This window comes from Carcharodon carcharias (genome assembly GCF_017639515.1).
Source record: "Carcharodon carcharias isolate sCarCar2 chromosome 27 unlocalized genomic scaffold, sCarCar2.pri SUPER_27_unloc_1, whole genome shotgun sequence".
In the NCBI taxonomy this organism is placed as follows: domain Eukaryota; kingdom Metazoa; phylum Chordata; class Chondrichthyes; order Lamniformes; family Lamnidae; genus Carcharodon; species Carcharodon carcharias.
In genome coordinates this window covers 3,345,765-3,354,849 of record NW_024470624.1, presented here as the reverse complement: position 1 = coordinate 3,354,849, position 9,085 = coordinate 3,345,765, and the positions used below count along the sequence as shown (strand labels likewise).

The window sequence follows — 9,085 nt, the reverse complement described above, 5'->3', positions numbered from 1 at the left end:
GAAGCAGGCAGAACACAGAAACATTTCTCCAGCTAGATTCAAAGGTCGATGATATTCAGATCCTGATGAATTGAGTGAATCTGTCAGATCTTGATGTGATGTTTGTTGTGAATTTCATGTCTTCACATCCTCAACTTCTGATGTTCTGCAGAAAGAGATTAAAAACTCCATCATTGTCAGTACAGGATATAAATTTAGAACACACAATTCTAGTTTTAATGAATTCCATGATTCAAAATGTTCACAACTAGAGTTTATACAGTGAGTGGTCATTATTTGGAACTCGTAACTTGTCAAGCAGGTGGAAGACTAATGATTTCAAACTGAAATTCGATAGGTACTCGAAGGAAATAGACTTGCAGCTGTATAGGGATACAGAGGGGGAATGGGACTAACTGGATTACTCTGCAGAGTTGATAAGGACTCAAGGTGCTCATTAGTCTTCTTCTGTGTCTTAACGAATCTACAACTGGAGATTTATAATGTAGCTACAGTACTATATCAGAACACTAGAAATAATAAGAAAAATATCTAATAGAAACATAGAAATTAGGAGCAGGAATAGGCCATTCAGCCCTTCGAGCCTGTTCCGCCATTCATTATGATCTTGGCTGATCATACAACTCAACAGCTTGCTCCTGCTTTCTCCCCATATCCTTTGATCCATTTTGCCCCAAGAGCGATATCTAACTCCTTCTTGAAAACACACAATGTTTTGGCCTCAACAACTTTCTGTGGTAACGAATTCCACAGGTTCACCACTCTCTGGATGAGGACATTTCTCATCTCAGTGTACATATAAGATATAACAACACTAGACATACCTCTGTCCTGTATTAATTTACTGTCCCCTTAAATGACAGCCAACTCCTAGGGAAACCACCCCTTTAATTGTGAACATTAGGAAAGAGACCAACCTTTTAGCCAGACAAATAAATATGTCAAGCTGAGGGAGCAAATAGTGTCAATGTCTTTAAGAGAGAGAGACCTGGGCCAACTTTTCCAGAGTCTGTACCCTCCCTGGATTCACTTCCTTTCCCTTCAATTCCTGCAAGTCAACAATTTACCCCCAGAATGAGAAAAGAAATGGAAAGGGGGAGAAAAGAAAGTGTTTTACTCACAGATGTTGGACACATGAGGAAGTTTCAGTCTGTGTGAAGCTCAATCTGCATTCACACAAAGTCCGCGCTCTGATTGTCTGGAGGACCAGCGCCCTACTGGTCCTCCAACTTTTCCCATTGGTCAAACCCTTAGCATGAAGAGAAGGGGCGGGTTCTCCTCTGCACATGCGCAGCTTCCCCTCTCGCGAGCTCTCCGAACGGCTTTTCCCTCTGGCCGGAGCCGTCAGCCGGTTGCCTGGAATTCTTAGTTCGAGGAGGTTGAGGTGGAGGGGAAACAATGGGTGGGGGCGGGGCTCCCGTGTCCGAGCGCCTGGCCAGCAGACTGGAACCCGAGGACATCACCTCGGAGCAGAGTGATTCCTATTGGCTGATTCAGAGAGGGCTCCACAGTGGACGTCACAATGCGGAAGTTGGACAGTGAGCTTCAGACGAAAACTTACTCCTGTGTCCAACATCTGTGAGTAAAACACTTTCTTTTCTCCCCCTTTCCATTTCTTTTCTCATTCTGGGGGCAAATTGTTGATTTGCACGAACTGAAGGGAAAGGAAGTGAATCCAGGGAGGTTGCAGACTCTGAAAAGGTTGGTCCAGGTCTCTCTCTCTTAAAGACATTGGCATCCTTTGCTCCCTCAGCTTGACACATTTATTTATCTGGCTAAAAGGATGGTCTCTTTCCTAATATTCACAATTAAAGGGGTTGTTTACCCAGGAGATGGCTGACATTTAAGCGGACAATATCAGGGTGTTTAACTGTCCTGTATTTTAAGGGATTGCTCCTTATTTTACCTTTTGTCCTGTATTTCCAGGACAGCCTGTGGGAAACTGATCCGGGAGTCTTCAGCGTGAGTTTGAGTGATTCGAGTGGGACGGCGAGTGAATGATCAGCCAGCAGAGGGATGATGATGCTATGACTGAACAAAATAAGCTGTAAGTTTAAGTTGATTTTAAAATCACCCCTCTCACTATGATTGTCTCAAGACTCCTCCTACCCACCCCCATCTTACATTGAAACCCAGCGCCCCCCCACCCCCCCCCCCAACCTGCTCTCACAGTCACAAGCATCCCACCCCCATGCATGCCTCCAGCCCCACATCTAAAGGGTCCCTTATTTTATTTCATAAGAATTCTGTCCCCTGGAGAACACAGTGCTAGAGGGCAAAGATATGTCTAATGTTGTGATAGGGGTGTTAAGACGTGGCAGATGATGTGTGCCAGGTGGACCAAATCCACAAGAGAAACCTGGCCATGCTGTCAGAACAGTTTTGCAATTTCTATTTATTACGAAAAGATCTGGGCACTGAATTCAGAAACAAGGAGTCCACTAAGATCTTTAGAGATTTTAAAAATGAAATTAAAATATTTATTAACAGAATAAAAAGATTTCAAACACATACGTAAGACATACAATTACTTAATACTATAACAAATCCTAAAATTCCTAATTAACCTGACTCTAAATTACACACCCTCTTTAAGGCAACAATCCAAAATAGATTTTAAATTTAAAAAACAAGTCAGCAAGTTACCACAGTACACACTTGACAGTGGACTTTCAAAAGTTTGTCTCCAACTTTAGTCATTGGACACAGTAGACTTATGCACAAATGGGTGGAGGCTTCCTGAAGGCTGTTTCACACACTCCTGCTAGATTTTACATGGCCCCCCCCAACATAATTTTCATTCTCCTTCATATATGTTTCTCTCTCCTTAATATGTAAATTCCATTGTTCCATAGGTCTTTGGAACTTTACCTTTCTGATACTACAAACATTTTTCATGTTGCCAATATTGTCAGTAACCTTTGGGAAAAATAAACACACTGGTTAGCCTTGCTTACCTGGCTCGTTGTGAAAAGCCTAACGTTCCTTTGAAATCCAAACAACCCTTCAATTATCTAAAAATGCAAATTCCCTTCACAACTGACATGCTAAGACCACATCGATGTTTATAAATTAGCATTTCAAGTACATTCCTACACCTAACTTCTTTTGATAATTTCAATCTTGTAGTCTCCCTGACTCCAAATGTAATTAAATCACACAGAGAGAACCATCCACACTCACATCCATAAACTTACTTGACAATAAACCAGAATAATAGTGTGAAAATGATCATACTTTTGTAATGGGGGACACTTTAGATATATTATTTATAGTTTTGTACTAAAGTTCATTTGTAATCCTTCTAGTATTATAGGACAGTACTGTAGCTACCCAATATATTTCCAGTGATAGAGTCATTATGACACAGAAGGAGTCCATTTGACAATTCAAGTCCATACTGACCCTCTGTAGAGTGATCCAGTCAGTCCCAGTCCCATTTCCTTCAAGTGTCAATTCAATTTCATTCTGAAATTGTTGATTGTCTCTGGAACCACCACCCTCATCGGCAGTGGGTTCCAAGTCATCACCACGGGCTGTTGAAATAAAGTTCTTCCCCACTGCACCATGTATCTCTTATCATGTAATAGAGAACTGTGTATTATACACATTTTTAGTGCAGTACTATTAGGAGTATATTAGATACAGCAGAGTGAGAATGGAGTGAGAGTGTGTGGCAAGGAGATTTACTGCTTTTGGGGAATGAAAGAATGTTTGTTAGAAATTAGAATTGTCTGATCTGAATTTCTATCCTGTACTGACAATAATGACTTTTGTAAACTTCTTTAGCAGGATATTAGAAGGGGAGTATTTGCAGACAGAAATCTCAAACTAAACATCACATCACGATCTGACAGACTCAGTCGAATCATCAGGACCTGAATATGATCAACCTTTGAATCTAGAAGGAGAAATGTTTGTCTGTTTTGTCTGCTTCAAATGGTTTTAAGCATCAGAGTGACTGGAAAAGCACCGAGACACACATATCCGAGTGAGAGTGTTCCAGTGCACTGACTGTGGAAAGAGCTTGAACCAGTTCCTCAGCTTGAGAAAAACATCACACCATTCACAGCGGTGAGAGAGCGTACACTGTTCTGTGTGAGGACGAGGCTTCAACTAATCGTAGAACCTGGAGAGACACAAGGACATGCACACCATGGAGAAACTGTGGAAATGTGTGGACTGCAGGGAGGGATTCAAAACCCCATCTGTGTTGGAAACTCATCAGTGCAGTCACACCGGGGAGAGGCCATTCACCTGAGTGTGGGAAGGGATTCACCCAGTCACCTCATCTGCAGTCACACCAGTGAATTCACACTGGGAAGAGTCCGTTCACATGTTCTGAATGTGGGAAGGACTTCAGGAATACATCCCAGCTGCGGAGACACCAGCGAGTTCACACTGGGGAGAGGCCATTCACCTGCTCTGAGTGTGGGAAGGGATTTTATGGATCATCCCCCCTGCTGATGCACAAGCGAGTTCACAGCGGGGAGTGGCCATTCACCTGCTCTGAGTGTGGGAAGGGATTCGCTCGGTCATTCGACCTGCTGACACACCAGCGACTTCACATTGGGGACTGGCTCATTGTTCTGAATGTGGAAAGAGATTCACTCGGTCTTGTGAGCTGCTGGCACACCAGCAGGCTCACGCTGGGGAGAGGCCGTTCACCTGTTACGTGTGTGGGAAGGGATTCACTCGGTCATCCACCCTGCAGACACACCAGCGAGTTCACACTGGGGAGAGGCCATTCACTTGCTCCAAGTCTGGGAAGGTTTTCACTCAGTCATTCTACCTGCAGACACACCAGCGAGTTCACACCGGGGACTGGCTCCTCTGTTCTGAATGTGGAAAGAGATTCACTCGGTCTTACGACCTGCAGACACACCAGTGAGTTCACATGGGGAGAGGCCGTTCACCTGTTACATTTGTGGGAAGGGATTCCCTCGGTCATCCACCCTGCAGACACACCAGTGACTTCACACCAGGGAGAGGCCATTCACCTCTTCGGAGTGTGGGAAGGGATTCACTCGGTCATCCGACCAGCTGAAACACAGCAAATTCACACCAGGGATAGGCCGTTCACCTGCTCCGAGTGTGGGAAGGGATTCACTCGGTCGTCCACCCTGCAGAAACGCCAATGAGTTCACGCCAGGGAGAAGCCATTCACCTGCTCCGAGTGTGGGAAGCGATTCAGTGATACATCCACCCTGCTGAGACACCAGCGAGTTCACACGAGGGACAAGACGTTTACAGACTCTGAGTGTGGGAAGAGATTCACTTGTTCATCTGAGCTGCTGACACACCGTGACAGTCACACTGATTAGCGACCTTTTAGATGCTCTGACTGTGGCTTTCGATTGTGTGAATTGAGGTTAAGTACATACAGGTGGACATCATGGATTGGATAGTTACTTGAGCACAGATAAAGAGACCCTTACTGACATAGAGTGAAGTCGAGTCAGGAGGTATATACCTGTAATGTTTCATTCAGTGAATAAATCTATACCAAGTAAAGATTGGCTCCAGTTTCTTTCTTCACCATCAGGCTGTTAGGATTATAACATGGGAACAGAGAATGCTTGTCTAATGGTGAAGGCTGGAAACTAAAGGAAAATTAAACTTCAGACAGAAACTTACAAGCTGAGTAGCTTTTGTGAGAAATGGCTGAAAGCAAGTGAGAATTGTCAGGGTCTGATTACCTGCTGATGTTCTCAAGAGTCTGAGCCACACGACCAGTGGAAGAATGAAGTGGATATGTGGACAAGGGTTACGTCCCTACCAAGGAGGAAACAAAGTCTGGTCTTGGCATTGTCACTTCCCAACAAAACTGAAATCAGAAGCAAAGTATTTAGTGAGCTAGCGCCTGTCAGCTGGATACCGATGAAGGTTTGGATCTTCTATTCAGGTTCATTGATGAGATTTGAAGGAAAGATGATCTACTGGATGCCTATGAAGCATAGATGGACTTTGACAGGTTTCAAATGAGGGTGAAAGCATCTTTAGTAGATCTGAATATCACAACAAAAGACAGGATTGGAACAGCATTAATAGGTGAATGAACCCCAGGAATGACCAAGGCACAATTAACAGGTGTTTCAGGTCAGACTCAAAATATCATTATGTGATGAACAGCCCAAAATGGAAAATCAGGGTCTTTGAAGTGACACACGACACAGAGAATTCTGAAGCTGAAGGTGATGATGATGATCACTCTGAAGGAATTGTACTAGTCACAAGGAGCTTTGGTCCAGTGATGAGTATGTTAGTCACAGACTCATTCAACTGTGCTGTGCACCTTGTCAGCATGTGGATTAGATTGGTGAACACGTTACCCAAATTCATCTCGTACTGAGGATCGACACAAGGTTAAGGAGTATGAAATTTATACTTGTCTTTGTTTGGTGATGTCAGTACGTTGTAGTCACTAAAAAGAGTGGGGATTCCCTGCAAAATAACTGGAGTCAGCCTCTTTCTCAGTGTTAACTGTTAGACTTCACCTCGATGACACATTTGTGTAATTAATAACGCTTATCTTACCAAATTGTACTGTATGTAAGCTTAACGATGAACAGACTTCAATTGTCTGTCTTTTTAAGTTCCAAATACTGTAATGTAATTTTAAAGGGGAAAAAAACTGGTGTTAAGGTCAGGAAGGGGTCAGAGCACCAGGTGGTCCAGGACACCCTGTTTAGATACAAGTTATAGTTCACAGTTAGAAGGGACTCCAAGCTGATTGGCTCAGTTTAGTGTGGGGAAATGAGGAACACTTTTCCCATTGATCAAGAGTCACAAATATTTGTTTAAGGAGTTGTTAGTTTTGTTGAACAGCTGCACCAACATGGGTTAAATGTTACAAAGTTACCTTCAAAAAGGTCCATTTGGTACCTCGGGTCCATGCTGACTCTCTGTAGAGCGATCCAGTCCGTCCCATTCCCCCTCTATATCTCCCCCTCTATAAAACTAAACTGAAAGGGAAAAAAAATTCTCCTCACCTCTGTCTTAAACGGGAGACCCCCTTATTTTTAAACTGTATCCCTATGTGTATTCTCTCTGACAAGAGGAAACATCCTTTCAGCATCCACCCTGTCAAGTCCCCTCAGGATCTTATATGTTGCAATGAGATCACCTCTCATTCTTCTGAACTCCATTAAGGACTGAGATGAGGAGAAACTTCTTCACTCAGAAGGTGGTGAACCTTTGGAATTCTCTCCCATAGAGGCTGTGGAGGCCAAGTCACTGACTATATTGAAGAAGGAAATACATAGATTTCAGGACTTTAAGGGTGTCAAGGGGTATGGGGAAAGCACGGGAGTACGGCATTGAGATCGAGGATCAGGCATGACCATATTGAATGGCAGAGCAGGCTCGCAGGGCTGAATGCCCTTCTCCTGCTCCTATATTCTACGAAGACAGGCCTAACCTGTCCAACCTTTCCTCAGAGGGTAACCCCCTCATTCCAGGAATCAGGTGAGTGAACCTTCTCTGAACTGCAATTCTGTCATTTCTTAAATAAGGAGACCAAAATTGTGCACAATACTCAAAATGTGGTCTCACCAAGGCCCTGTACAACAGCAGGAAAACATCCATACTTTCATTTTCCACTCCCCTTGCAATAAACATGAAAATGCCATTTGCCTTCCAAATCACTTGTTGTACCTGCAGACTAACTTTTTGTGGTTCATGTGCCAGGACACCCAGATCCCTCTGTGCCTCAGAGTTCTGCAATCTCTCTCCATTTTAATAATATGCTTTTTTTTTTATTCTTCCTGCCAAAGTGGACAAGTTCACATTTTCGCACATTATACCCAATCTGCCAAATTTTTGCTCAGTCACTTAACATATCGATATCACTTTGCAAACTCCTTAAGTCCTCTTCACAATTTATTTTCCTACATATTTGTGTGATCAGCAAATTTAACCGCCATACATTCAGTCCCATCATCCAAGTCATTGATATAGATTGTTAAAGGTTGAGGGCCCAGCATTGATCTCCTGTGGCACTCCAATTGTCACATCTTACCAACCTGAAAATGACCTATTTATGCCTACTCTCTGTTTCCTGTTAGCTAACCAATCCTCTATCTGTGCTAATATGTTACCTCCTCCACCACCAGTTCTTATTTTATGTAGTAACCTTTGCTGTGGCATCTTGTGAAATGTGTTCTGTGAATCTAAGAAAACCACATCTACAGGTTTCCCTTTATCCTCATTTCTTGTTACTTCCTCGAAGAACTTTGATAAATTAATAAATCACGATGGAATCCCTGAACCCCATTTTCTAACATTGTCAACAGAAAAATAAAACCTGATCTCCCCCTCTGGCTCCTTTGTCAATTACCTTAGAGGGACTTACTTTCTGTTAAACAGCCTGTCAACCCCTCTCATCCCTCTCACCCACCTTCCCTAAAGTGCATAAATTTTATGAGGAAAAGTCTGGAAAAATCAAATATTTTTACTGATAAAAGTTTATTCATGAAATGGAACATGGGGAACAAAACAAACAGAAAATTACTCGAGGATCAAAGTCAACCAGAGTAAAAGGATGTGCACAATGTTCTGTTTATCAATCTGAGCACAAGGTCCCATCCACATTCCCGTGTGGTGAAACAGAGACATGCCATCTCTATCAGCTCTCTCTTTCTTGGACCTTGGCAGACTGATGTGTCTGTGAAATTTAGGGATGCCTTTTAGGACAACTTTCCAATCTGATCCTACAATGGCTTCCTGTGGATCCTTCCCCTATCAGACCCCATCTCCATGGCAATGTGAATCACATGGGCCTTGGGTCCAGGTAGACATGCCAATTCATTATCTTTCCAACTCCCAACTTTATTCTATCTTGAAATTAAATACACAATTAAATATAGCCATATACAAAATCTGACATTTTCAATACCTTCCTGGGACTTTGGAGACTAACAGAATATTGAAGGATGCATGACATTTAGTGAGTATAGGAAGCTTGGAAAAGGTGGAGGGGTGACACTGTTAATTAATGATGGCATTTACACAATAGAGAGTGATGGCCAACTTCAGGGAACCAGAATATAGAAGCAGTTTGGGTAGAGATGAGAAATGATAAAGG

The 9,085-nt window shown here is 42.9% G+C and overlaps 1 long non-coding RNA gene across 1 annotated transcript; it reads left to right on the top strand.

Annotated features, from left to right (window-relative positions):
- Positions 1-1,434: 1,434 nt before the first annotated feature.
- LOC121273674 lies at positions 1,435-6,413 on the top strand. The gene is made up of 3 exons (XR_005942058.1): positions 1,435-1,578; positions 1,927-2,047; positions 3,790-6,413. It is a non-coding gene; the product is annotated as an uncharacterized LOC121273674 (long non-coding RNA).
- The last annotated feature ends 2,672 nt before the right edge of the window (positions 6,414-9,085 follow it).